The 24,593-nt window shown below is 42.1% G+C and overlaps 1 long non-coding RNA gene across 2 annotated transcripts; it reads right to left on the reverse strand.

Moving 5' to 3' along the window:
- Nucleotides 1–18,850: 18,850 nt before the first annotated feature.
- On the reverse strand, nucleotides 18,851–23,141 carry LOC114303011 (uncharacterized). Of its 2 annotated transcripts, XR_014363943.1 has the most exons (5): nucleotides 22,855–23,141; nucleotides 21,836–22,701; nucleotides 21,695–21,719; nucleotides 21,271–21,399; nucleotides 18,851–19,221 (listed from the first exon to the last, which is right to left on the reverse strand). It is a non-coding gene; the product is annotated as an uncharacterized LOC114303011 (long non-coding RNA). The 2 variants fall into 2 exon arrangements; XR_014363942.1 differs by having other exon boundaries at nucleotides 21,836–23,141.
- Between the last annotated feature and the right edge of the window lie 1,452 nt (nucleotides 23,142–24,593).

The raw sequence follows: 24,593 nt of genomic DNA on the forward strand, positions 1-24,593 counted from the left end.
TTGGAAAGCCAATGATGCTAGTAAAGAAAATGAGGGGTGAGAGGGTCACCCCTCTATGATTTCAAAGCTCAAAACCTCATCAAAGTCACTGAAAATCCCCTAGATTTCAGTGGCTAAGAGGCCTAAACAAGTCCAATGCAAATGCTCTAATGCATAGCCCTAAATATGAAGGAACGAAGCATGCAAGGTAGGAGATGACTCCCAACAGAAAAGTGACCTCAAGAAAACTTAAAGAGGAGGTCAAAACAAGGCTTTTTCCAGTTTATAAAAAATCTCGAAAATGTTCACAAGTAAGGCTAAAGTATGATGCAAAAATAGCCCTAAAAGAGAGATAGAGGGTAAGGGGAAGTAGATGACTTCAAAAACCAAAGTGACCTTAAACAAAGTTGAAGAGGAGCTCAAAATATGATACTTTATAGTTTATGACAAAGCCCATAAATACTTGCAAGTGAATCTAAGTAATGAAGCAAAAAAATGCAAGTTTAAGGGAAATAGACACTTACCCTTGAAGAGCCGACCTCCAGCAGCTTTTGGACCAAGTTGGTGAGCTTTCAACCTCTGAAAATGAGTTCCAAGGTGATGGAATGGATGATGGAGGTGTGGTGCTAAGGGTTGTAGTGCAAATGGACCAAGAAAATTAGGGTTTTGGAGCTTGGAATAGTGACAATGGAGGAGGGAGGTTATATGCCTTAAGCAAAAATGTTCAACCCTTTGATATGAAGCCAAGCCTCTCCTTTATAGAGGAGAGGCTCCAAAATATCCAAAAAGGTCCCCAAGTATCCTCCATACACGTGTATAGAGGATACACCAAATGGCCTCCAGCTGGCACAGCTGGACTACACTCTGAAAAAGCAAAAAGCAAGAAGCAGGCCGGCCAGTTCAAGTGGTCGGCCGGCAACCCCCCCTGGTCGGCCGACCAGGGGTCAAAAGGGTCAACAAAATTTTCTGGCCAGCCACCCCAGAAAGGTGGCCTCCCAGATAAGTGCAACACAGCTATGTAGAGAAAAATCAAAAAAAGTGACCCAGGCAAGAGAAAAACTAGCTTTTAGGCAAGGTTCAAAAGGGTCAAGAAGAGAAAACTGGTCGGCCTACCATATTGGTGGCCTCCCAGATGAGTAGATCACAATGGTGGTATGAAAAGCCAGAAAATGTGGCTCAAAAGTGAGAAAAATCAGCTTTCTATCAGAAAAACTAACTTTTGGAGAGAGAAAATGAGAAAATTGGTTTTTTAGGGGAAAAGGTGGCCGGCCACCATCCTACCACCTTCCTAACAATGAAAATAGGGTCTCTACCAAAAGTGGACCAAAACGGATGCAAAACGAAGGTTCGGGGGCCAAAACGCGCGGTTCGGGGCCCCGAAAGCAGGCTGTATGGCACCGAAAGTGGCGTATGACCACGAAGGTGGTCTCCCGGACGACAGTGTCTCTCTAAAAGGAGGAAATAAGGTGTGTGCCAAAAATCGGAGCAAACGGAGGTAGTTAAGCGGTCCCGAACCGAGGCACACGGCCGACGGCTCCGAAAACCGAAAACCGAAAACCGGCCTCCAAATGAGAAAAATGGCCTACGACCACGAAACGTAGCCTACGGCCACTGAGAGATGATCTACGAGACCTCTCCCTCCCTTCCGGAAGAGAAAATAGAGAAAACATGACCTGGTTTGCAAACCGAGGCAAAGCACAAAAGAGTCCCGAAGTCCAGAGGCAAGGCTCACAGCCGAGACTCTGAAACCTCAGAACGAGCACAATATGCAACATCACTGAGCGCTCAATTGGTGACGTCTGAGTCTTAAGGTCGGTCAAAAATGGGGTGTCTACACACCCGCATCAGTCATTTAATGAGGCCATCTTAGCATTAAATGCGGCAAGACCCCTCACGCCGGAGTGGCAGAATCAACATAAACGATGTCAACTAGACTATAAACTTTCGGCCAACAAGACATCTTGGAGTGGACAAGGAAATGATGAGTAAAGGATATAAGGAATCTTTCAGGACACGTTAAAGGTTAAGTTTTTCCATCCCTTACATCTCTTTCTCTCTCTCTCAATCTGCCCTAACCTAACTTGTTCGTCGGAGTGTCCGTCGGGAGACTACCTCCCCCTTTGGACTGTCTTGCAGGCACATCCCCTTGTCTTTTAGGGCCAGCAGATCCGTTAGAAGTGTGGATCAGTCCGACCCATCCTCTGCTGAAAGAAAGAGCATCATCAACAATCATCAACCCTAACCAAACCATGTCTGTGAACATGAAAACCTTAACTTAAGCCTTAGCCAAGACCACTGCAGTAATGGAAAAAATCGTACAGATCTGAGCTCAAAACCCTAGAGACATATAATAAAAAAATACAAACCACAACAAGCAATAGATAAATCAACAAGTATTTTTTTACTTTGTCAATAGATAACTCGGCCTCGGCTGAAAATCGACTCGTTGCCTCGGCTGATGCAAAGCCGACAAGGCTCTCTACACCAAGTCTCTCTCCACAGTCCTCAATAGCGAGTTCGTCATCGTCGATCTTCAAGCGTTCAACCGATTCGCAAATTGCGACACTGTATTATGATGCTGTTAATAACGATTAATCATGTCTCCATGACCTCGAACTTGCCACTGCCACCATCGTAGTTGAGGTCAACTTCAACGAACTGGACTTTACTAGACTAGTTCGATGGTTCTAGTGGAAAAGGATCTAGGGTTAGGGTAATCAGATCTCGGCCTACGGGAAGAGATAGGGAGAGAGGTGGCTGAGACAATGGCAAAGGTTTCTCTGATTGAGTCATCGTCATTGTCGAAGATGAGTTGCTGATAAAAGAGATGATGAGGAGATAGATAGATTAGGTATCCTCCGTTGAGGGCACTACGGAGCTGCTGCGTCGAAGACTTTGGTTAGAATTGAGAGAAGATGAAGAGAGAGAGAGAGAGAGAGAGAGAGAGAGAATAGGGAGATGAGGGGTGTACGGGGAGCAAATATTCAGGCAAGCTCGTACTCCCTTCTTCCAAGCTCCGCTTCTATCCGATCACCTGCGAACACAAAGGCGGTGAGCTACCCGGCGGTGTGTGGTCGGAAAACCCCTCTGACGGTCAAGTTAGAACACACACCAGGGGATAGATAGAGAGATGGGAGAGAATTGTGTTTAGTGTTTATCTCATCAAAAATGTCCTGTGTCGAGCATGGGGGCGCAGACTTGCTTATATACCTTCTGCGCCCCAAATCTACTCCCAGTGATCTCTCGACACGTGGTTCTGCTATCCCATCTGTCAGCACAAATCTTGTTGAGCATCACCTAACCCAATTGCTAGCCCACTCTACTAGGAGCTCGGCAGCCGGGCAACATTATCTCGGCTACCAATGGCCTTACTCCATTTTAAGCCCAAGCGCACTTGACGGCGTAATGCTCCTCCAACTGGGCTCATTTCTAGCTGTGCTCGACTGTATTCCAATGAAGCCGAGATGGAGGTTGATAAACTTGGTCGTGCCGGGCTGAGGGCGCGTGTATTACAACCGAGCAATTCGCGAGCTGTGGAACCCTTACCTGACTGAACCTTAACCTGCCCGGTCTCCGTGCCAACGAAATCAGGTAGCTCGGTTCCACAAGGCCTTTGCCATTACTGAGCAAGATCACGGCCCAATCTCAGAGCCAAATACCTCGGCCCAACCTCGTTCGGCCCAATTTGTCTGGCTAATTCCACCTTCCCAAATTCAGATCATTAATCTCCCTCTCAATTGCCCCTTAATTCCATCCGCTGAAGCGTGACTGGGATTACCTATTCCGACCGGGGTATCACCTCCTCGGTCCTCAATTTACTAATCGGCAACCGGGCTAGTCGACATGCATGAATTTAAACTTGCCCGGTCTGACCTTTCTGGCTCTTCGGCTTGCTCGGTCGACGCCTTACCTGACCTTTCTGTCTCTTTGGCTTGCTCAGTCGATGCCTCACCTGACCTTCCTGTCTCTTCAATTCTGACGCTGCCATCAATGGGACACGTGGCGTTCTCCCGTTGGTCCTCGAGCAGCCAACCAGCCGTCGCATGAAATTCGAATTTGGGCGGCAATTGGGGCTATATACGTGCCCCGTCTCTCTCTGTTTCATTCTCACTGACCATCTTCCATCTCAAGCGTCCCAGAGCTGCTGCCCTTCTTCTCTCGCCATTCTTGAGCTCGTGCTCGAAGGAAAAGTCACTGCCCTTCACTGGTAAGTCCTTCAACTCCTCTTTTGTTGCTATCTTCTTTAATATTTCACACATTAGGGCACTAAAACATAGTTTCTAGGGCATTAGTCTTAAGAACCATCCTAAACCTCCCACTGTGAATGGTGTTCTTCATTTTTCCTAAAGAACACTGAAAATCTGGGGCGGACTAGGCTCCAGGTCTCCATTTGATCCAAAAGGCCAATCTGACCGAGCAAATAACCTGTTTGTCACAATCTTAGTGGAAACCGGGGTAGGCAAAGGGTTTGGTCGATCGACCGGGCTAATATCTGGTCCGCTTGAACGACCGGGCTCCTTGGCTAACCTTCACAACCGAGGTGGTTTGGCACAATCAATGACCGAGCTAAAGTCAAGCTCGTTTCGCGCGACCGCGCTTCCTCTTACACTTGACAACCTTTTCCTGCAAAGTCCAAGGGGAACCCTGACCATTTCTGAGGCTCTCAAAGACCGAGCAGCCAACAATCACCAGTCAGTGCCGAACCTCCTCAGCCGAGCTAATTTAGCCGGTCGTTCATGGGGAAATTTCGATTTCTCGTAGATACTCCGGCTGCCCTAGCTGTGTTTAGGGAGGAGTATGGCATCCCGGCCGATGTCCACCTTGAGCTTGCAGAAATTGAGACAACGCCTTGGGGCAGAGAGAAGTGCCCCTTCACCGTGCTATCAATTGTCGAAGGAAGCCTTCGTTTCCCACTCAACCCATTGATCACCGAGTTCCTATGCCGCACCGGGCTTGCACCCATTCAAGTGTCCACCAGCACCTACCGAATAATAAACGGTGTGCACGAACTTAACAACTGGCTAGGCACAAACTTAGGCTTAGCCGAGATATTGCGGCAGTATACTCTTGGACACACCGGCGATGGTCTCGCCTATTACCTTAAGATTAGGCCGGGAAAAGAAAAAATAGTGACCGGTACACCAGACAAGGACCTGCACGATGACGATTTCTTCTGGCTGACTGGTAATTATGAAACAGCCGAGGTACCGGGCTGGTTCATAAGCAAGAACTTCAGTTCCACATGTAAGCCGGTCTGCTTCTGCTCGGTCAATTGTTCCTCTACATTATTCTGTATTTAACCATTTTTCTTGTTTCTCCTGCAGCTATTCAAGCCTTGCAAGCCAACTACCAATACCCCAATGTTGAAGCCATCTGCACCGTGCTCCGTAACAACCACTGGGATTGCAACGAGTTGCTCGGTTACACGCCAACCTACAGATACTCGGCACCACGCCGGAGTAAAGTAATAGACTTTCTCCGTGCTCCATCATCTCCTCCAGACCCAACTTTGCCTGACGTCCCACTAATTCGGTTGACAGAAGCCGAAGAGATGGCAAAAAGAAGCCGCATCAAAAATTTGCTCACAGCCACCTCAGCCGAGATACCGAGCATCGCCACACGTTCCCCAGCTGCCGGCCAATCAAGCGGCCCCGTGGTCGCCCTGGCATCTCTAGCCGCCGGGCAAACCAGACAGGAAACCCGCCGGGCTGGCAAAAGGCCTCGCGCAGACCCATTTACCGAGCTGGTTGCCGAGCTGACAACCGAGCAACCTGCCGACACGGTCGACCCCGTTCCAGCATGGCGGCCGCAACTGAAACACCGGGGCAAAGAGATCCTGGCAAACGCTTCGGTCAAAGGCGACAGTGAGCACTTGCTTGCCTTCGACCTCTCAAAGGCGCTGCTGTTGCCGAGCGACGTGGTTGGCAGTGACCACGTTCCTGACACCCAGCTGGTGAAATCAGCCGTGAAGTCTATGACCAGGGTAAGAATCTCAATCTTCTGCTCCAATTTTCACAAGTGTTTGCACGGTTTCTTCTCTAATCGAATTCTGTTTTTGCAGGCCATCCAGAAGCAGCACTTGGTCATGGAACGCATCCACCGACTTCGGCAGAAGGCCAGTGATACTGCCAGCCAAGTCCAGAGCCTCCAGACCGAGCTAGGCCGAGAAAAATCATCACTTCAAATCGCCAGTGCTGACAACAACAACTTGCTCGGCCAGCTTAGCGAAGCCAAGCAAAAGAGAGACGCGCTCCAGGCCGAGCTGGACGAGCTCAAAAAGTCCAGGGAGAAAGAACGTGAAGACGCCAATAATGCCGGTTTCAAAGAGGCAGAAAACAGCTATAAAAAACAAGTCTTTGCCACCCAGGACATCTATTTCAAAGCTGGATGGAAGGCTGCCTGTCAATAACTCGGTCAAGGTCCTGATACCGACGTGTTTGCCTCTCCACCGGCTGTCTTCTTACCGACCTACCTCATACCATATGCCAACGACGTCTTCAGCGCGTTGCAGACTGAGGCCGAGGAAGGACTTGAGGGAGAAGTCGAGGCAGATGCTGAGGGAGGGACCAAACCGAGCAGGAGCAGACCGGCCAAACTGTGACCGGTGTCCAGGACCAGACAGCACCGGTCAACTTGGAAGCTGATGAGCAATTCCCAGACCTTTCCCCCTTAGACTAGTTTTGCGTTCTCTCTCTTTTTTGTCTGCAAATGTAACCGGGCTAAGTTCCCCATCTCTTGTATTTACTTTTTATCAATGAAAAGCTCCGATTTCATCAACTATCTGCACGGTTTTTTTTTTTTTTTCCAACTCTACCTTTAGCAAAACATCTTGGTTTAAATTACAAAGTTGAACAAATCACCAACTTCATCAACCGGAATAACCATCGCGATTGGAAATCCCAAGCTGAACAAGTCATCAACTCTTCCAACCGGAATAAGTCATCTCGGCTGGGATCTTCAAAGTTGCACGTCTTCAACTCTTCCAACCAGAGTAAATCATCTCAGTTGGAAATCTTAAGTTGAACAAGTCATCAACTCTTCCAACTGGAATAAATCATCTCGGTTGGGAATCCTAAGTTGAACATGTCATCAACTCTTCCAACCGGAGTAAATCATCTTGGTTGGGAATTCTAAGTTGAACAAGTCGTCAACTCTTCCAACCGGAATAAATCATCTTGGTTGGGAATCCTAAGTTGAACATGTCATCAACTCTTCCAACCGGAGTAAATCATCTCGGTTGGGAATCTTAAGTTGAACAAGTCATCAACTCTTCCAACCGGAATAAATCATCTCGGTTGGGAATCCTATGTCGAACAAGTCATCCACTCTTCCAACCGGAATAAATCATCTCGGTTGGGTATTTAAAAAGCAAAGAACAAAATGCTAAAGGCAAAGAAGACACTTCTATATATTGACAAAAAGAATTACATTCTGAAGTGTAAGCCAAAAAATTCCTTTGCACAAAAAGAAGGCTAAAGATAGAAATAATACAGTTTGAGGTTGGCTGCATTCCACGGCTGGGGTATTGTTCTACCATCCAGATCCTCCAAGTGGTATGCCCCCTTGCCCGCCAGACCGGTTATCTTGTAGGGTCCTTGCCAATTTGCCCCTAGCTTGCCTTCTCCTGGCACCAGGGTATTGCCCATGACCTTCCTCAAGACCCAATCACCAACTTTGAACGGCCTGGGGTGCACCGTCTTGTTGTATTTCCTTGAAAGTTCTTGTTGATAGGCTGCCACGTGGATGAGAGCCTTTTCCCGTCGCTCTTCTACTAGATCCAGTTCCAGGGCGATGGCCTCAGCGTTCAGGTCGGGCACAAAACTTTCGCTTCTGAGTGTGGGCATGCCAACTTCCAAAGGTATGACCGCCTCCATGCCATAAGCCAAAGCAAATGGAGTTTCCTCGGTAGACCGCCGAGGGGTTGTTCGGTATGCCCAAAGGACGGTGGGGAGTTCCTCAGCCCACTTTCCCTTTGCTTTCTCCAGCCGCTTCTTCAAACCATCAAGTATGGTCTTGTTTGATGCCTCGGCTTGACCATTGGACTGCGGGTAAGCCGAAGTAGAGTTGTAGAATTCAATCTTTAAATCCTCACAAAATCCTCTAAAGAGGCGACCGTCAAACTAGGTGCCGTTATCAAAGATCAGAATTTTGGGGACACCAAACCGCGTGACCAAATTCTGCCAGACAAAGCGCTTCACATCTTTCTCCTTGATCGTTACCAAAGGCTCCGCTTCAACCCACTTGGTGAAGTAGTCTGTGGCGGCGATGAAGAACTTCCGGTTTCTTGGTGCGGTGGGGAGCGGCCCCACTATATCTAGCCCCCACATCGCAAAGGGCTAAAAGCTGGTGAGGGGAAGAAGTTCCCTGGCCGGCTGGTGGATCTGGTGGGCAAACTTCTGGCACTTTTCACATTTGCGAACATATTTCTGTGTGTCGGTTTGCATGCATGGCCACCAGTAGCCTTGTGAAATAGCTCGGTAGGCCAAGGACTTGCCCCCTATATGACTGCCACAGATGCCTTCATGAATTTCGTACAAGAAAGTCTCCACGCTGCTTGGGTGCACACATTTTAGGTAGGGACCGGTGAAAGACTTTTTGTATAAAGTGCCGGATAGAGAGAGCCAAAACTGCTCTGACTTCATCTGTACTTTATGTGCTTCCTTTTTGTCGGTTGGAAGAGTCCGTTCTCTAAGAAACAGGATGATAGGGTCCATCCAACAGGGACCTAGCTCGGCGCATAGTACTTCTGTCTGCCCAGCTTCCTCAATGCTGGGTCTCGGAAGGAATTCAATCAAAAGAGGGTTGGGAGATGCGCTATTGACCATGGAAATAAGGCCTGCCAACTCATCTGCTCGGCCATTTTCTTCTCGGCCAATCTGTTGGACCCTGATCGCTTGAAATCGCCTGATTTGGTCCCTAACCAAGGCTTGGTACTTCGCCATTCTGTCATCCTTCGCTTCGTAAACCCCAGAGACTTGGTTAACCACAAGCTGGGAGTCACTGTATACAATTAGCTCGGATGCTTGCATCTGAATCGCGCTCTTGAGCCCGGCCAAGAGCGCCTCATACTCGACCTCATTGCTGGATGCTGGGAAGCCAAGGGTAATAGAGTGTTCAATAGTCAGGCCATCCGACGAGATAAGAACGATACCTAGCCCGGCGCCGTGACGATTCGACGCTCCATCAACGAAAAGTTTCCACATCTCCCCGACAAAGAGCTTCCAACATTCTGAAGGGTCGTGAGAGTTTCGAAGGTCGATGAGATCATGGTTGTTCGGCTGTTCGGCTGTACGTTCTATGCAGACTGGTTCCACTTCAGCCCCCCTCGGTGATTTGACACCGGACTCAGCAAGTTGATCTTCAATGCCTAAGTCCGTAGGCAAATTTGCAGGTTGCGGTATTATACCGGCCGCAGGCTCTGCGCTAAATGCTTCCATTTCTTCCCCCCTTTGTGATGCAGTACCGGATAGAGCAGGTTGGTCGGTGATACCCAATTCCGTCATCGCATCACCAGGCGGTGGATTTGTACAGACTGAGGGTGTTCCGGAGGGGCGTGCAAATTCCGCGTCGCCGACTCCACCAAGTTGTTGTGTCTCGGTTGTGCTTGGGTTCGCCTCATCATTTGCTGCGGCAATGTCGACCGGGCACACCGGATGAGTTCCAGATGAGAATTTCGCAACGAAATCGGCCAAGGTCTGGGCTTTTATAGCAGTGCGCGGCTGGAACTTAACATCAAATTGACCCAATTTGACCGCCCACTTGAGAATTCGGCCAGAGAAGTCTGCCCGTTCAAACAAGGCCTTAAGGGGAAACTCCATCAGTATGATGATGGTATGGGCGTGGAAATAATGCGCCAACTTTCTTGAAGCCATCATCAATGCCAACGCAAGCTTTTCCAACGGCAAGTATCTCGACTCTGCCGGCAGCAAGGTTTTACTGACGTAGAAGATTGGGAGGTGCTTAATTCCTTCAGCTCGGACTAGCACCGCACTGACTGCATGCTGTGAGACGGCAAGGTAAAGATAGAGTTCCTCGCCTGGCTTCGATGTAACCAATATTGGCGGAGAAGACAGATATTCCTTGAGCTCGGCCAAAGCCCGGTCACACTCTTCATCCCACGAGAACTTTGATTTCAATGCCTGAAAGAAAGGGCGACAGCGATCTGATGACCGGCTTATAAATCGATTAAGCGCGGCGGCCATTCCGGCCAAATGCTGCACGTCCTTAGCCGAGCTGGGCTGTTTCAACTCCTGCACGGCTCTGATCTGAGAGGGGTTTGCTTCTATGCCTCGGTTTGTGACTAGGAATCCCAAAAATTTTCCGGACCCCACAACAAAGGCGCACTTAGACGCATTCAAGCGTAGCTTGTGCTTTTTGAGAATGGTGAACATCTCGGCCAAGTCAGACAAGTGGTCTGCTTGATGCCGGCTTTTAACCACCATATCATCAATGTAAGCTTCCATTGTCCGGCCAAGCCACGGAGCAAACATCTTAGTCACCATCCTCTGAAAGGTTGCCCCGGCGTTCTTCAAACCAAAAGGCATAACTCGGTAGTAGAAGAGTCCCCTTGGAGTCGTGAAGGAGGTGATCTCTCGGTCGGGCCCATGCATGGCAATCTGATGGTAGTTGCGATAGGCATCCAAGAAGCTGAGCCTATTATGTCCAGCCGTCAAGTCCACGAGCTGGTCAATGCGGGGCAAAGGGAAGCTATCTTTCGGACAAGCTCGATTGACTGTCTTGTAATTGACACAAACTCGCCACTTCCCATTCTTCTTGGGCACCACTACGGTGTTGGAAATCCACCGAGGGTAGTGCACTTCCTGAATTGCTCGTGCCTCGAGCAAGTTTTTCACTTCCTCCGCAACTACCTCGGCGTGATGCAGCGCTGACCTCCTTGTTCGTTGAATGATCGGCTTTGCTCCGGGGAAGACATTGAGGTGATGACAGATAAAACTTGGATCAAGGCCGGGCATGTCGTAAGGCGACCATGCGAAGACCTCGATGTTGGCCATCAAAAACTCCACCATTTTAGTCCTTTCTCGGGTAGTAAGGCTGGAGCCGAGCAGGAAGAACTTGTCTGGATGCTCTGTATCAATTTGCACTTCTACTAATTCCTCAACGGCTTTGTCCTCTGCCCTGGTGCCCACATCCTCAAGAACTCCCTGGTCTCCCGGTCCTTCTATCATTTGAACAAAGCCTTTGGCAGCCCGGCTCCCATTGACCGCCACGAAGCACTGCTTTGACGTGACTTGATCTCCCCAAATTTCTTTAATTGCCCCCACAGCCGAGGGGAATCTCATTACCTGATGGTAGGTCGACGCCACGGCTTGCATCGCGTGAAGCCATCCCCTTCCAAGGATCAGGTTATAAGTGGATGGTACTTGCAGCACCCAAAACTCCACTTGCTTGACTACGGATCCCGCTTTGACTGGCAGGATAATCTTTCCCAAAGGCCACCCCGGTTGTGAGTTGAAACCGACCAGGGGCGAAGTTGCCGGAGCCAAGTCTGTATCACGGAGCTTGAGCTGCTTGAATGCATTATAGTACATGATCTCGACCGAGCTTCCCTAATCGATCAAGATCCGTTTGACATCAAACTCCTTGACACGGAGCGTCACTACTAAGGCGTCGTTGTGCGGTGTCTGAATGCGCTCTAGATCCCTCAAGGAGAAACTAAGCGCATCTCTTTCTTCGGTCTTCCCCCTCTTGATTGCAGGCTGAACCGACAAGACTTCCCTCATGTGTTCTACCATCTTTATCATACCCCGGAGCTCGCATACCCGCGCCGGTTCCATTATGCCGTGAATGACATTAACAACTCCTTGTGGGGGTGCATCACGGTCATCCGGTCCCCGCGGATCAACCGAAGCTTGATTCGCCTTAACACCTTCATCGATGTAAAGGTCCAGGTGTCCGGCTGCTACTAACTCTTCCAAGTGTTGCCTCAAAGGCAAACAATCCTCTGTCTGGTGGCTACGCTCCCGGTGAAACGTGCAGCGGTACCACGGATTGAAGCCCTTCTGACCGTTACCCAACTTAGTAGGAAATCGGACATACTCCTCGTCACGGATTTCACTAAGTATGCGATAGATCAGAATTTTGAAGACCGTGGTAATGCCCGTCCTGGCCTTCAATCTTCTGTTTGCGTTGGCCACATCATCTCGGGGGTAGTCATCCCGGTCATTCCGTCGTCCCCTACCCCAATTTTTGCGATTTGAGCCACGGTCCGATTCCTCAGCGCGGTCACTTGATCGGATGGACTCTTGTCCAACTGCGTGCACTTTGCTAGCTGACCTCTTGTCTGTTGCCACCGGAGTCGCCTTCGCAGTAGATGTTGACGCACCATCCTCTACTCGGATGTGCTCATTGATGCGCTGCATTAGCTGGCCCATGGACGTCGGCTGGTGCATGGTAAGTGAGTCCCGTAGTCTATGTCCGACCGGGAGGCCCCGCTTGTACTGAGTGATTGCAAGGTTGACCGGGCAATCCAAGATCTCGTTGAAAGTCTCCCAATATCTAGAGTTGTATACCTTCAATGCATCTCTCGGCTCCATCTTGACACTTAGTAGGTGATCAACTTCTTTAGGTGTTTTATTGTTGGTTTTGAAGCGCATCACATAGGCTTCAGCCAACTGATGCCACCTCTCAATACTCCCCTCCGGCAGCCGCTCGAACCATTTCAAGCCCAGCTCGCCTAAACTTGATGGAAAGATGAGGCACATAAGAGCATCATTCCGCCTATGTCCGGTCATGACCTGTCGGAAGTGACTTACATGCATGTAAGGATCGGTCTTTCCGTCGTAAAGCGTGAACTTTGGCTGGTGGAAGCCTGCCGGAAGCGGTGTTGTTTCTATTTCCAAGGAGAAATGGGTGGCACTCAACCTTGCCAAGTCGGAATCCACAAGGAGTGGCGCCGCTAGGCGGGGTGGAGGCATTCCGACCTCCTCCCTGGCGTGAACCCTGTAGGATAACCGCTGGAAAGTTGGTATCCTCTGTGCCTCCCGCCGGCGAGCCTGTTCCTCCAAGACTGCCCGTAAATCTTCTGATCGAGCGGAATAGGTATACCTCGACGTCGTCGCCGGACGTGAGGGCTGGTAAGTGCTATCTTGCGCGCTGGACTTCTCTGTGCGCACATCGGAATCACCAACCTTGTAACTTCTGGTAATAGAGATGGACGGTGTATGCCGCTGACTCTGACTACCTGAACGGCGGGGTTGGGTGCGCTCATTGTGGTCTCCCACTCCAGCTACACCCTTCCGTTTGACATGCCGCTTCAGCTCCTCCATCTCCGCCGCCATTCGCCAGATGACGACGTCCTTGTCCTTCAGCTTATTTTCCAAACGTCTGGCGTGTGAGTCTCTCCTCTGCCAGTGACCGTCTGGACTCCGTGAATGACCATGACTTCTTCCGCGCTTATCTCGCGCGTCTCCCAACTGTCCTCCTGGGAATGTCTCCAAGTCCCCCATCTGAGTAATGGCGAGGTGTCCCTCTCTTCGTCTGCCTGACTCTAGAGTGGCTCCATCGATGGCGGACAGCGGAATCTCTTCGTTGTTCGCCATAGAAAGTGATCGGATGAGCTTGGAAGACAAGGTTTTATCTGCAAAGTTTCCCACAGACGGTGCCAATTGTACGGGGAGCAAATATTCAGGCAAGCCCGTACTCCCTTCTTCCAAGCTCCGTTTCTATCCGATCACCTGCGTACACAAAGGTGGTGAGCTACTCGGCGGTGTGTGGCCGGAAAACCCCTCCGACGGTCAAGTTAGAACACACCACAGGGGATAGATAGAGAGAAGGGAGAGAATTGTGTTTAGTGTTTATCTCATCAAAAATGTCCTGTGTCCAGCATGGGGACGCAGACTTGCTTATATACCTTCTGCGCCCCAAATCTACTCCCAGTGATCTCTCGACACGTGGTTCTGCTATCCCATCTGTCAGCACAAATCTTCTGAGCATCACCTAACCCAATTGCCAGCCCACTTTACTGGGAGCTCGGCAGCCAGGCAACATTATCTCGGCTACTAATGGCCTTACTCCACTTCAAGCCCAAGCGCACTTGGCGGCATAATGCTCCTCCAACCGGGCTCATTTCTAGCCGTGCTTGACTGCATTCCAACGAAGCCGAGATGGAGGTTGATCAACTTGGTCGTGCCGGGCTGAGGGCGCGTGTATTACAACCGAGCAACGCGCAAGCTGTGGAACCCTTACCTGACTGAACCTTAACCTGCCCGGTCTCCGTGCCAACGAAATCAGGTAGCTCGGTTCCACAAGGCCTTTGCCATTACCGAGCAAGATCACGGCCCAATCTCGGAGCCAAATACCTCGGCCCAACTTCGTTCGGCTCAATCTGTCCGGCTAATTCCACCTTCCCAAATTCAGAATTGAAAGAAGATGAAGAGAGAGAAAGAGAGAGAGAATAGAGAGATGAGGGGTTTGGGGGGATTAGAGTGTGAAGCTTCCCATTGATGAGCTAAGATGAAGCAACTGATTGTGTCAGAATGAGAGTGAGAGAGAGAGATAGAGAGAGAGAGAGAGAGAGAGAGAGAGATGGACCAAGAAAAAGAATCATAGAAAGAAGTTGAAAGAATGAGTTCAAATGTATAGGCAAAATAAAGAGTAGATTCTAAGTAAATTTAAATGAAAAGAAAGATAATTGTCTTGCAGGCAAAGAAAGGTTGCTTAGAGGGGAAAAAAAAAGAGCATTTGCTTGGAGGGAAAGAAAATAACTTTTGCTTGGAGCCTAAGCAAACTAAAAATAAATAAATAAATAAGATGAATAATGACAATAATGAAATGGAGATAAAAAGAGATAAAACAAATAGAGAAAATAAGTTAGGTTCTCATCGAAAAATCTCACCACCAAACTACTATAATAAATCACCAATATCTTTCACTAAAATATTAATACCTCAAAAATACAAGATTTAATATGATGACGACACAGACTGTAACAAATTAAAAATAATTTGACAAATAAGACAGATCTATTTTGAGCAGATCTGTTCAAATTTTGAACAAATAATAGGATTTGCACAGATAAGAAAGCCTCAGATCTATTCAATTTCTCATTTCTCTGTATGAATATATGTATCTTTTCTTTTTTTAAAAAAAAAATTATTGTTGATTGTTGGATACATTTTAGATTTGTGATGTTATTGTTATTGTTGTTGTTTGTTGATGAAGATAATGATATAATGAAACAGATTGAAAAAAGCATATGCACAAATAATATCATGTTGGAAAAAACATATAAATAGATAGAGTTTAAACATATAAATAAATTTGAATTCCAACAGATAAAATTTGTTTAAATTGAACATATAATAAAATTTGGACAACTATTACAAATAAAAGAAAAAATTTGAACAAAGAGGAAAATTTTTGAACAGATACAAAAAAAAAAAAAAAAAAAAAAATTGAACAGATAGAGAAAAAAATTGAACAGATAGTCAACCAAAGTCAACAGATAGATAAAGGATAAAATTAGAAACAAAATAAGCAATGATTGAGACCCCCACCCCCATAAGACCCTCACAAATCTGGACCACTCATGAAGTGGACCCCACACATACATGGAAAGCCAAGATCACTTTGGAGGTGTGGAGGTTATCCCAAAGGAAATCCCAAACTTTTTTCAAAAAATATACACTATATTTAATGTCTTAAACTCTCCTTAAATTATTTCTTCGAGATTCTATTGGAAAAAAAAAAAAAAAAACCGTTTCTGAACTTCTCACCTACAATTACAACTTTCAGCAATTTATTTAGAGTCTGGCTTTGGTCCAGTCCGATCGTATTGTTGGGCCCGTGAGGGCCCACCACGGGTTTCATTTTGAAAATTTGAACCGTTCAATGTGTAGAACTCGTCGAGTACTATATATTCGTGAGAAATCACGTTGATCGGATATCGATAGCTCAAATCAGTTTTATATAAAAAAATAGACGGTGAATAAATTAATAATTGATAAAAAAAACTGTTTTGATCACATAGCTATCAATATCCAATCAACATGATTTTTCACAAACATATAGTACTCGACGAGTTCTACACATTGAACGGTTCAGATTTTTAAAATGGGATCCGTGATAGGCCTCTACGAGCCTAACAGCACGATCCAATCTGATGGTAGACTGAACCAAAGCCAGGCCCATTTATTTAATGGCCACATCATAGAATGACAATGCACTGCATTTTTATGACACGTGAAAATTATTATAGATATATAAATCAATTAGATAGAATTTCATGCATTTTTTTTTAAAGATAAATTATCAATAATTTTTAATATTAATTCATATTTAGGAGTTATTTGAAATGTTCTAAATAAGTGTATTTTTTGACTTTTTATAAAATATGAGTTAGGTATGGGTTAGGTTTGAAGTGATGTGGTAAAGAAGTTGTGTGATTTAAATAAGATAGTGACTTTTTGACTTTTTTAGGGGATAACAAACAAGGCCTAAATCTTAATGAAAATAAATCTTATTAAAAATAATTTTTATGTTATTTTGTCTATATGTCGCTAAAAATTGATAATTAATGACTTTTATCACAATTTATAAATTATTGTTAAAATTTATAATTAGTGACATTTTTCTGTGATAAAATTTTTAAATTATCGCTGAAAATGAAAAATTAGTGACATTTTTTTTGTGACAATTTTTTTAAACTATCACTAAAACTTATAATTATCGTTAAAAATTAACAATAATTATTATAAAACTTATTAGACAATAAATTCACTTAGCCTACACGCAAGTCTTTCTTATGTTTATCTATTTTTAAATCAACAATGATTGAGACCTTTTTTGAGAGACTCTCACAACCTTTTTGGATCTTAACTATCGATGGTGCGAGCCCTATATATGTATATATATGTGTGTGTGAGAGTCTCATACATACATCAATAATTTAAATCCAATGAAAGTTATGGGTCAAAAAAAAAAAAAAAAAGTCCAAGCATTTTTCCTTCTAAATCAGGATATGTGATCACTACATCACCCATCATTAATAGTGGTAACAAAGATAAGACATCAATTAGTCATTTCAATATGAGTTATATTAGAGATTTAAATATTGTATCCAATATTCTATCAAATTTTTTATATAGGTGTGAGATCTATGGATTTGTGTGAATCTCACCTCATATGAGAGATTCGGTAATATTTCTCTTTCAATATTTATGTAATGGTCAGCGCTGTTTCTTTTGAATATTTATCTCGTAATAAATTATTTTCTTCTTCTTTCTTACTTCAATAATAGACCACCAGAACTTCAAACCTGACTCAAGAGTATCAACAACTTGAACCTCATAGGCCTTGTTTGGTTTGGTTTTGAAAAATAAATTTTGAATTTTTTTTAAAAAATTTTGTTTAAGTTAGTGATTTTAGAAAAATCATTTCAAAATTACTTTCTATTTCTTACATATCAATCAATCATTTTTTTTTCTCTCTTCTCTCATTCTTAATCACTTTTTTTCTCACACTTTTACTCAATTATAACAAAATATCAAATCATCCTAATTTCTCATAATCCAAAACTATTTTCAAAATATACAACTAAACAAACCATAAAAATTTCTAAAATCTTTTTCAATTTTTTTTTTTAAAAAAAAATTATTTCTCAAAACCAAACAAAACAAAACAAAACAAGGCCTTTATTCTATATTAATAAATGCAAACATATAGGTTAAAATTATTTTTAGCTTCCCCTGCATATATATGAAGAAGCTTCTTGAAACTTATGGTTATTTTATAGTTTAGCAATAATTAATATAAATAACATAATTTATTAATATCTAATAACGAAATAATTATATTATTTTAATATAATATCTGATAACACAATCACAATCCACTGATTATTTGATAGTCAAACATAAATTATTAAAAAAATTAGAAAAAAATTAAGGCAAAATTATTCAATTAAATTATGATAAAGAGAGAGTGCAAACAAAATTAAGGGAAATTAATTATGGTAAGGTCATTCCATTAAAATATGATAAAGAGAGAGAAGACCAAAAAAAAAAAAAAAAATTATTTATTCTATTAAAATCTTGACATAAGATTCTATTTGAATTTATTATATAATATATATTTCAATTTGTTTGGATTGATTGTATAAAATTTTAACTGGCTTAACAATGATTATGCCCTCGTTTGGCATAAGCTAAACGGAAACTTTTTGGCTAAAATAATCACAAAAAAATAAAATAAACTTTTTAGTCTAATAAGACAAAATGTCATATTCAAACCATAATCATTTTATTTTTTCTCTCATAAAAGTAAAAAAAAAAAACTAAAAAACCTATCACAAACGAAACTTTTTAATCCCAGGCTAAAATAATCAAAAAGTCAAAAAATCAACCCATATCCCAAACGAACCCTATATATATATATATATATATATATTTTCAATTGGGTCACCTAGGCCTCAAATAAAAAATAAAAATAAATGTTTGGATTTTGAATTTATAATATAATATAGAATTAACAAATTTAAGAGTCCTATTTTGCGCCAAAATTTGGGAGCTCTAGACACAGATTTTACTAACCTTAGCTCAGGGGCCGGCTCTACCGTTACCCCTCCTAGTTGTTTTGACAGGTAACATATATATATATATATATATATATATAACTAGTTAGACTCCCACGTGATTGTCAGCGTCAATAATTGAAATATATATTTAAAGATTATGTATAGAGAACAATATAAACATAATTATATTTTTATCAAGAGAGATGAAATAAATAATAATAATAATCTGAAGTATATGTATGTGTATCATTTTCAGTTAATTTGAATATCAAAGTAACTATTGATTTATTGAAAGCAATACAATACTAAATTGATTTTACTTTCTAATTGCCGTGGTAATGTTGTAGAATAACCATAACCTTCAATTTTATTGTAATCAACCACCAAAATTCATGGATTTTGGAGTTATGAAGCATACAATAAGATAAGAGATGTCCCAAGGGAAGACACAGAATAACATCAGAGGGACATACTCATTTGTTCATCCAAATCACACATCGGAGACATTTTCCTTCAAGAAATAAATCATAAGCTTTGTTGATGTCTTCAAAGCTCACCTCATGTGTAAAAAATTTATCCAGATGTAATTCCCGGAAGCACAAAAACATAAGAGATGATTAATAAGGTGAAACTATAAAAAAATCAAACCCTTGATTTACAAATTTCTTTAAATTGTTCATCTCCATGTCCTTCACAAACTTCTCTTCCTCCTGAAAAAACAGAATAAATACATTCATGCATTAAAATCACTTGACAAAAGAAAAAAACAAGATTGATAATAGAGATACCAAAAACATCAGTTTGGTCGCAAAGAACCACTGAAAATCTCCTTGCAAAGGAAGCTAGTCCTAATAGAGGGTCCAAATCTTAATAGAAACTGCAACAGGTTCTAAAAACAATTTGAAATAAATTATTTCCAAAATCATGAAATTCTCCTTGGAGAATTAAGAAACTAAAGTGGCATACTCATAGCATGTTAGAAATCATTATATCTAGAGATATGAACAAAAGTCATATCAAGCAAACAAGCACATCATCCATATATAAATAACACCCCGAAATTTAGTATCCTATCAGATCAAATGATTACAAGAGGAAACATAACGAATAGGAAGGAATATTAAATCATGCCACGTCAATGAAAACCATTAGGAGTATACGTGACTTCAAGAGGAATAAAATCCAAGAGCAATTTTAGAACAGCAAAACAAGACAAAATGGCAGGTTACAGTTTGAAAGATTGGTTCCATCTCTTTTGGTTAATTGTAAATTTTAAGATTTAGGAATGCAGCAAAAGTATGTTGAGTTGGAGTGAAGGAGAATTTGGGTGAAAGCATATATATGTCAAGTTTTCATTGGGTAGTTGTTTGAATAAAGGAAATGGTTCTTCCTGCTTAACTTGCATTTTTGGAAACTCGGTTAGTTACAGGGAAGCTTTATTTTGTTTCTTCTTTTCCATGTCAAAGTAACAGCTTGACAAACATGTAATTGAAAAGGTATCATTTTTCCCTAAAAGAATATTGTTCTTTTTTAATTGCTTAACTTGCATTTTTGGAAACTTGGTTAGTTACAGGGAAGCTTTATTTTGTTTCTTCTTTTCAATGTCAAAGTAACAGCTTGACAAACATGTAATTGAAAAAGTATCATTTTTCCCTAAAAGAATATTGTTCTTTTTTAAATTGTTATTATTTTCTCTCTTTTGTGTTTCTGTTTTTGGTTTTCTTGTCCTATATTGATTCAGATGGTTAAGATGTGAAATAAATTTCTCTCGTTTTCTTCAGTACATGCATGGGCTTGGTGCTTGAGAAGTTCATTATTTTCATCGGCTCAGACCTGTTCTTCAGGATGTTGGGTTATTTCTTCTTCCAGTTTGTATATTTTGTTTTGTTGTTATTTTTCTTTCTTTACCTATAAACTGCAGTGTCTATAATAGGTCACCTTTTCTTATATCTGGACTAGTGTGAGTCGGGCAAGACAAAGCTTGCATCAGTGAGACCATATTCACCTTCATCTTTGTGCCGTTCTTTATTCTTTTCTGACCCAGAAATTAATTGGGATTGAAATATTAAGGGACTAGGAATTATATTTCGAAGAATATGAAAATAGCAGTAGCAAGAATTTTTAGGACTAACTCAGGAATGCATCAGAAGTTAAAAATATTGTTTCTTCACTACATTTGTGAGTTTATCTTAATTTTGTGAGCATACACCATCAAGTCGAATAACTGATTGATAGGATCTTAATTTTGTGAGCATTCTACTCATTATACTTGATAGAGCTAAATCTCAGAGCCATTTTCCTATCAAGTATGGCATCGATGGATTGGATGGGAGTTCAGTGTTTTTGACACAAGATTTCTAGTTTTTTTCTTCTTCTCTTTGGGAAAATAAATAAATGTTCGTATGAGATTCAAATTCCTCTGTGTTTTTTCATTTTTTGTGTTTAATAATTTGTTTGTTGTTGAAGTTTTCTCATGTTTCACATAATATTTAAAAGTCACTTTGAATTAGTTATGGAGACACAAACAGAATAACTTTAAGAGTGACATAGAGACTCAAAGGTGTAATATTTTGAATGACATCAAGTTTTTGAAATTTCTGATACGTCATAATCTTAAACAAAGTTAAGAACAATTTTACAAATATTCAAATGCTTTCAAAAGACACAATGGACTCATCTCATCTAAAGAGGGAATAGGAGAACTGGGAAGATTCACAAAAGTTATTAGAACCCAACTGAACTGTGATATTATAACTTACTTTGGAACATGAGAGAGCAACAAAATCCCGACTTTAGTACGTAAGATTCTTACGTTTTAAGCCTTTCGCAGGTATCACTTTGTCACATGGGAATGGACATGGAAATGGGAAAACAAGTTTGGTGTTTTCCTAAACAAATAAAACAGACGATTTTGTCTATAATTTCTGAATAGATTGAAATTTAATAAGGAATCACAAATTTTGGTACTTTCTCCATCAAAATAATCAAATATTGAATTATGGAAACCCATTAATTTTATGCTTTGCCAAACTCGGTTGGGCTTTGTCAGCCATATTGTCAAGCAGATGGTATGCATAATTTGTCTATGCACCTAACAAACGTCAATGTAATACAAAAGCATAGAAATCAAGTATTGACGTCTCCATAGAAGACAAAGAAACTGCAAACAAAAAATTTACATACCAGATTGTTCGGATTGGCAGCTGGTCTGAAAGAAAAAAAGCATACAGAGTTTAACCCAAATGCAAACTGCAGAATAAAGGAAGATGCAACACTAAAACGAACAGTAAGAAATTGAACAAATCCAAGGGCAAACTCACATACCAGATTGTCTGGTTTCCTAGACATGGTGAAATCCAAACCGCAGAGAGTATATATATGGATCATTTTCTACACTGATTCACTGTTTTTGTCTTGCAGCACATGGGGAACTCTTTCAGAGGCAAAAATAAGCCAGCAAACAAATAGCACCGCTTCAACAATGGCTTGCTGGAGAAGCACCGCACAGAAGTCTTTTAAATTTTTTTTTTTTTTGTCCTGATTACATAGTTTATTGATTTGAAATATGGCTTCATCTATCCCTTGGAATTCATTGTTTATTTTCTGTTACTTCTTATGACAGCTATTACAAGAACACTATGACGAAGTCTGGTTCTTGCGATTTTCACACAACGGGAAATACTTGGCCTCATCATCCAAGGATCGATTGTTTCCAATAAATTTCTTACTTGAACATAGAATCAAACAATTGGTGGGCAGGAATTATAAAAAATGTCAAAAAAGAAGAACTTCATACCAAAACACAAACCCATGAACAGTGATAAATTTCTCACTGGAACATAGAATCAAACACTTGGTGGGCAGGGATTATAACTAATGTCAAAAAAGAAGTTCATCCCCAAACACAAACTCATGAACAGTTAAATTCAACAAGAAGAAATTAAAGTCAATATAGGCACTAACCAACCTCATAAACAGATATCTAAAAAAAAAAAAATGTTCAATGAAGCAAACACTGGAAAACAGAAATTGAAGAATTGTCATACCTCTTCTGTTTCGTTGACAAAACGCAGATTAATTTGCACAAACGCAATGAAACACTCTACACCTCTTAAGATTCCAGAACTTGTGTAACAAGCTTGGCTGAAAAGCTGCAGCAACACAGGTGGCAAGAGGTGATGCACAGCTTGCTGGAAACACGTAAGATCCACCAACAATTTTACTTTGAAAATTTAAACTATTTTGGTGGCTTGCAAGGAAGTAACAGAACACACAATATTGATCAATATCGTAACATTTGAAGAAAAGGTTTAGAACACAAAATGTGATCACACAAAATCAACCTTACACAGTTGTGGATCAATCCAACTACTTTCGAAGAAAGATTAAGAGTAATTTTCACGATGGGAATCACACAAAAATAACCACACAATTGAAAATTTATATAAATTACTTGGGAGTTCCCTTCCCAGCTATCACACCGGCCTTATTTAGCATTTTGAGTTCATCTGTAAGTCTCTCTATCAAGCAAATCCTTTTTGGTTCATTTTCTAGTTTCGGTTTGGATGAAATTTTTTAATCAACTTTGAGTTTGTAACCCATCTAAAATATATATATATATATATATATATATCTTTTCACTCATTTGGATAACTCTTTTTGGCTTATGTCTTGCAAATTGTGTTGTACACGAGCTGAGTAAAATCAAGTTGAGTAATGAACGGCGATGATGGAGACCCCCACTGGGGTCCCCGCGACCCCACTGTTTTTTCATTGGTCACCCCTCCTTCTTCTTCTTCTTTCCTTTTTTTTTTTTTTTTTTTTTCACCAACCCCCCCCCCCCGGTGGGTAGGGTGTAATTTTGGCTCCGGCCCATGCCGGGCCTTACGGACTCCCGTCAAAAAATCGGGTCGGGTCGGATTATGGATCAAAAAATTAGGCCCAAACCCTAGCCCAGGTTCAGGGGTATTCAAACTTTGGGCGGGCTAGTGGGCCGGGCCTCGGGCCGGGCCCTTGGACTTGGGCCTGGGCTCGGACTTTGGGCGAGCCTAAATAATTTTTTTTTAAAAATTTTTTTCACCAAAAATTTATTATTTTCAATTAAAAATAACACTGGCATCGAGCGGGCCAGGCTTTTGGGCAGGCCTTGAGCGGCCCAATGGGTTGGGTCACGGGTCGGGCCAAGCATGTCGGGTCCATGGGCCAGGCTAGGCTTCAAAACGATGGCTTAGGCCCTGGCCCAAGGCATCAGGCTGGGTTTAGGCTCGGGCCTTAACAAGTCGGTCCTACCTCGGGCCGCAGGTGGGCTTTGGGCCTCCGGCGGGCCACGGGCCAAAATTACACCCCTACCCATGGGGGTGGGGGGTGGGAGAGAAAGGGGGTCTGGGGCATTTTCCAGTAACGAATTGTTTAAATTTAGTTAAAACTTAACAAAATTCAAAATATTTTCAAAATTGGCTTGTTTATAGAGTCGATCTGGAACAAATTTTTGACAAGCTGAATATAAATTGAGTTTAAGTAAGTTAATTTAATATCACTATTTTTAATTAGTAACTAAGTTAATTTAACACCACTATTTTTAATTAAATAAGGCTTGTAGACTGGACAGTATTGTTGGGCTCAGCACAATCTTACTTTGATAATCTAATCTATTCATTTCATAATTTTCTCTGTGTAAATTATTTATAATAAAAAAATTGTAGTTATATAATTTTGTTGCATTCTTCCTTTAAAAAAACAGATGGTCTCTTTTAGAAATCATCCTTACAGGTTTTTTTTTTTTTTTCTAAAAAGAAAAATATGACTTCATTTATTGAGTCAATATAATTTTTTCCCCCCATATATAATCTACATATAGAGACTTGCAAAAGGAACGGATTAGATCATTAGAAACCCAACTAGAGTGTATAGTCCACATATGATCTATAGAAAATATCTAATCTTTTAAATTTAATTGGCTGCTTTTTTTATTAATTGGTTTATAGAATAAAAAATTATTATTCTAACATAATGTTTATTTTCACGTTTGGCTTATAAAAAAAATTAAAAAAATTACGTTATAAATAGAATTATCATTGATCAT

The sequence above is a fragment of the Camellia sinensis genome, chromosome 3 (assembly GCF_055761805.1).
Source record: "Camellia sinensis isolate YWXY chromosome 3, ASM5576180v1, whole genome shotgun sequence".
NCBI classification, from domain to species: Eukaryota; Viridiplantae; Streptophyta; class Magnoliopsida; order Ericales; family Theaceae; genus Camellia; species Camellia sinensis.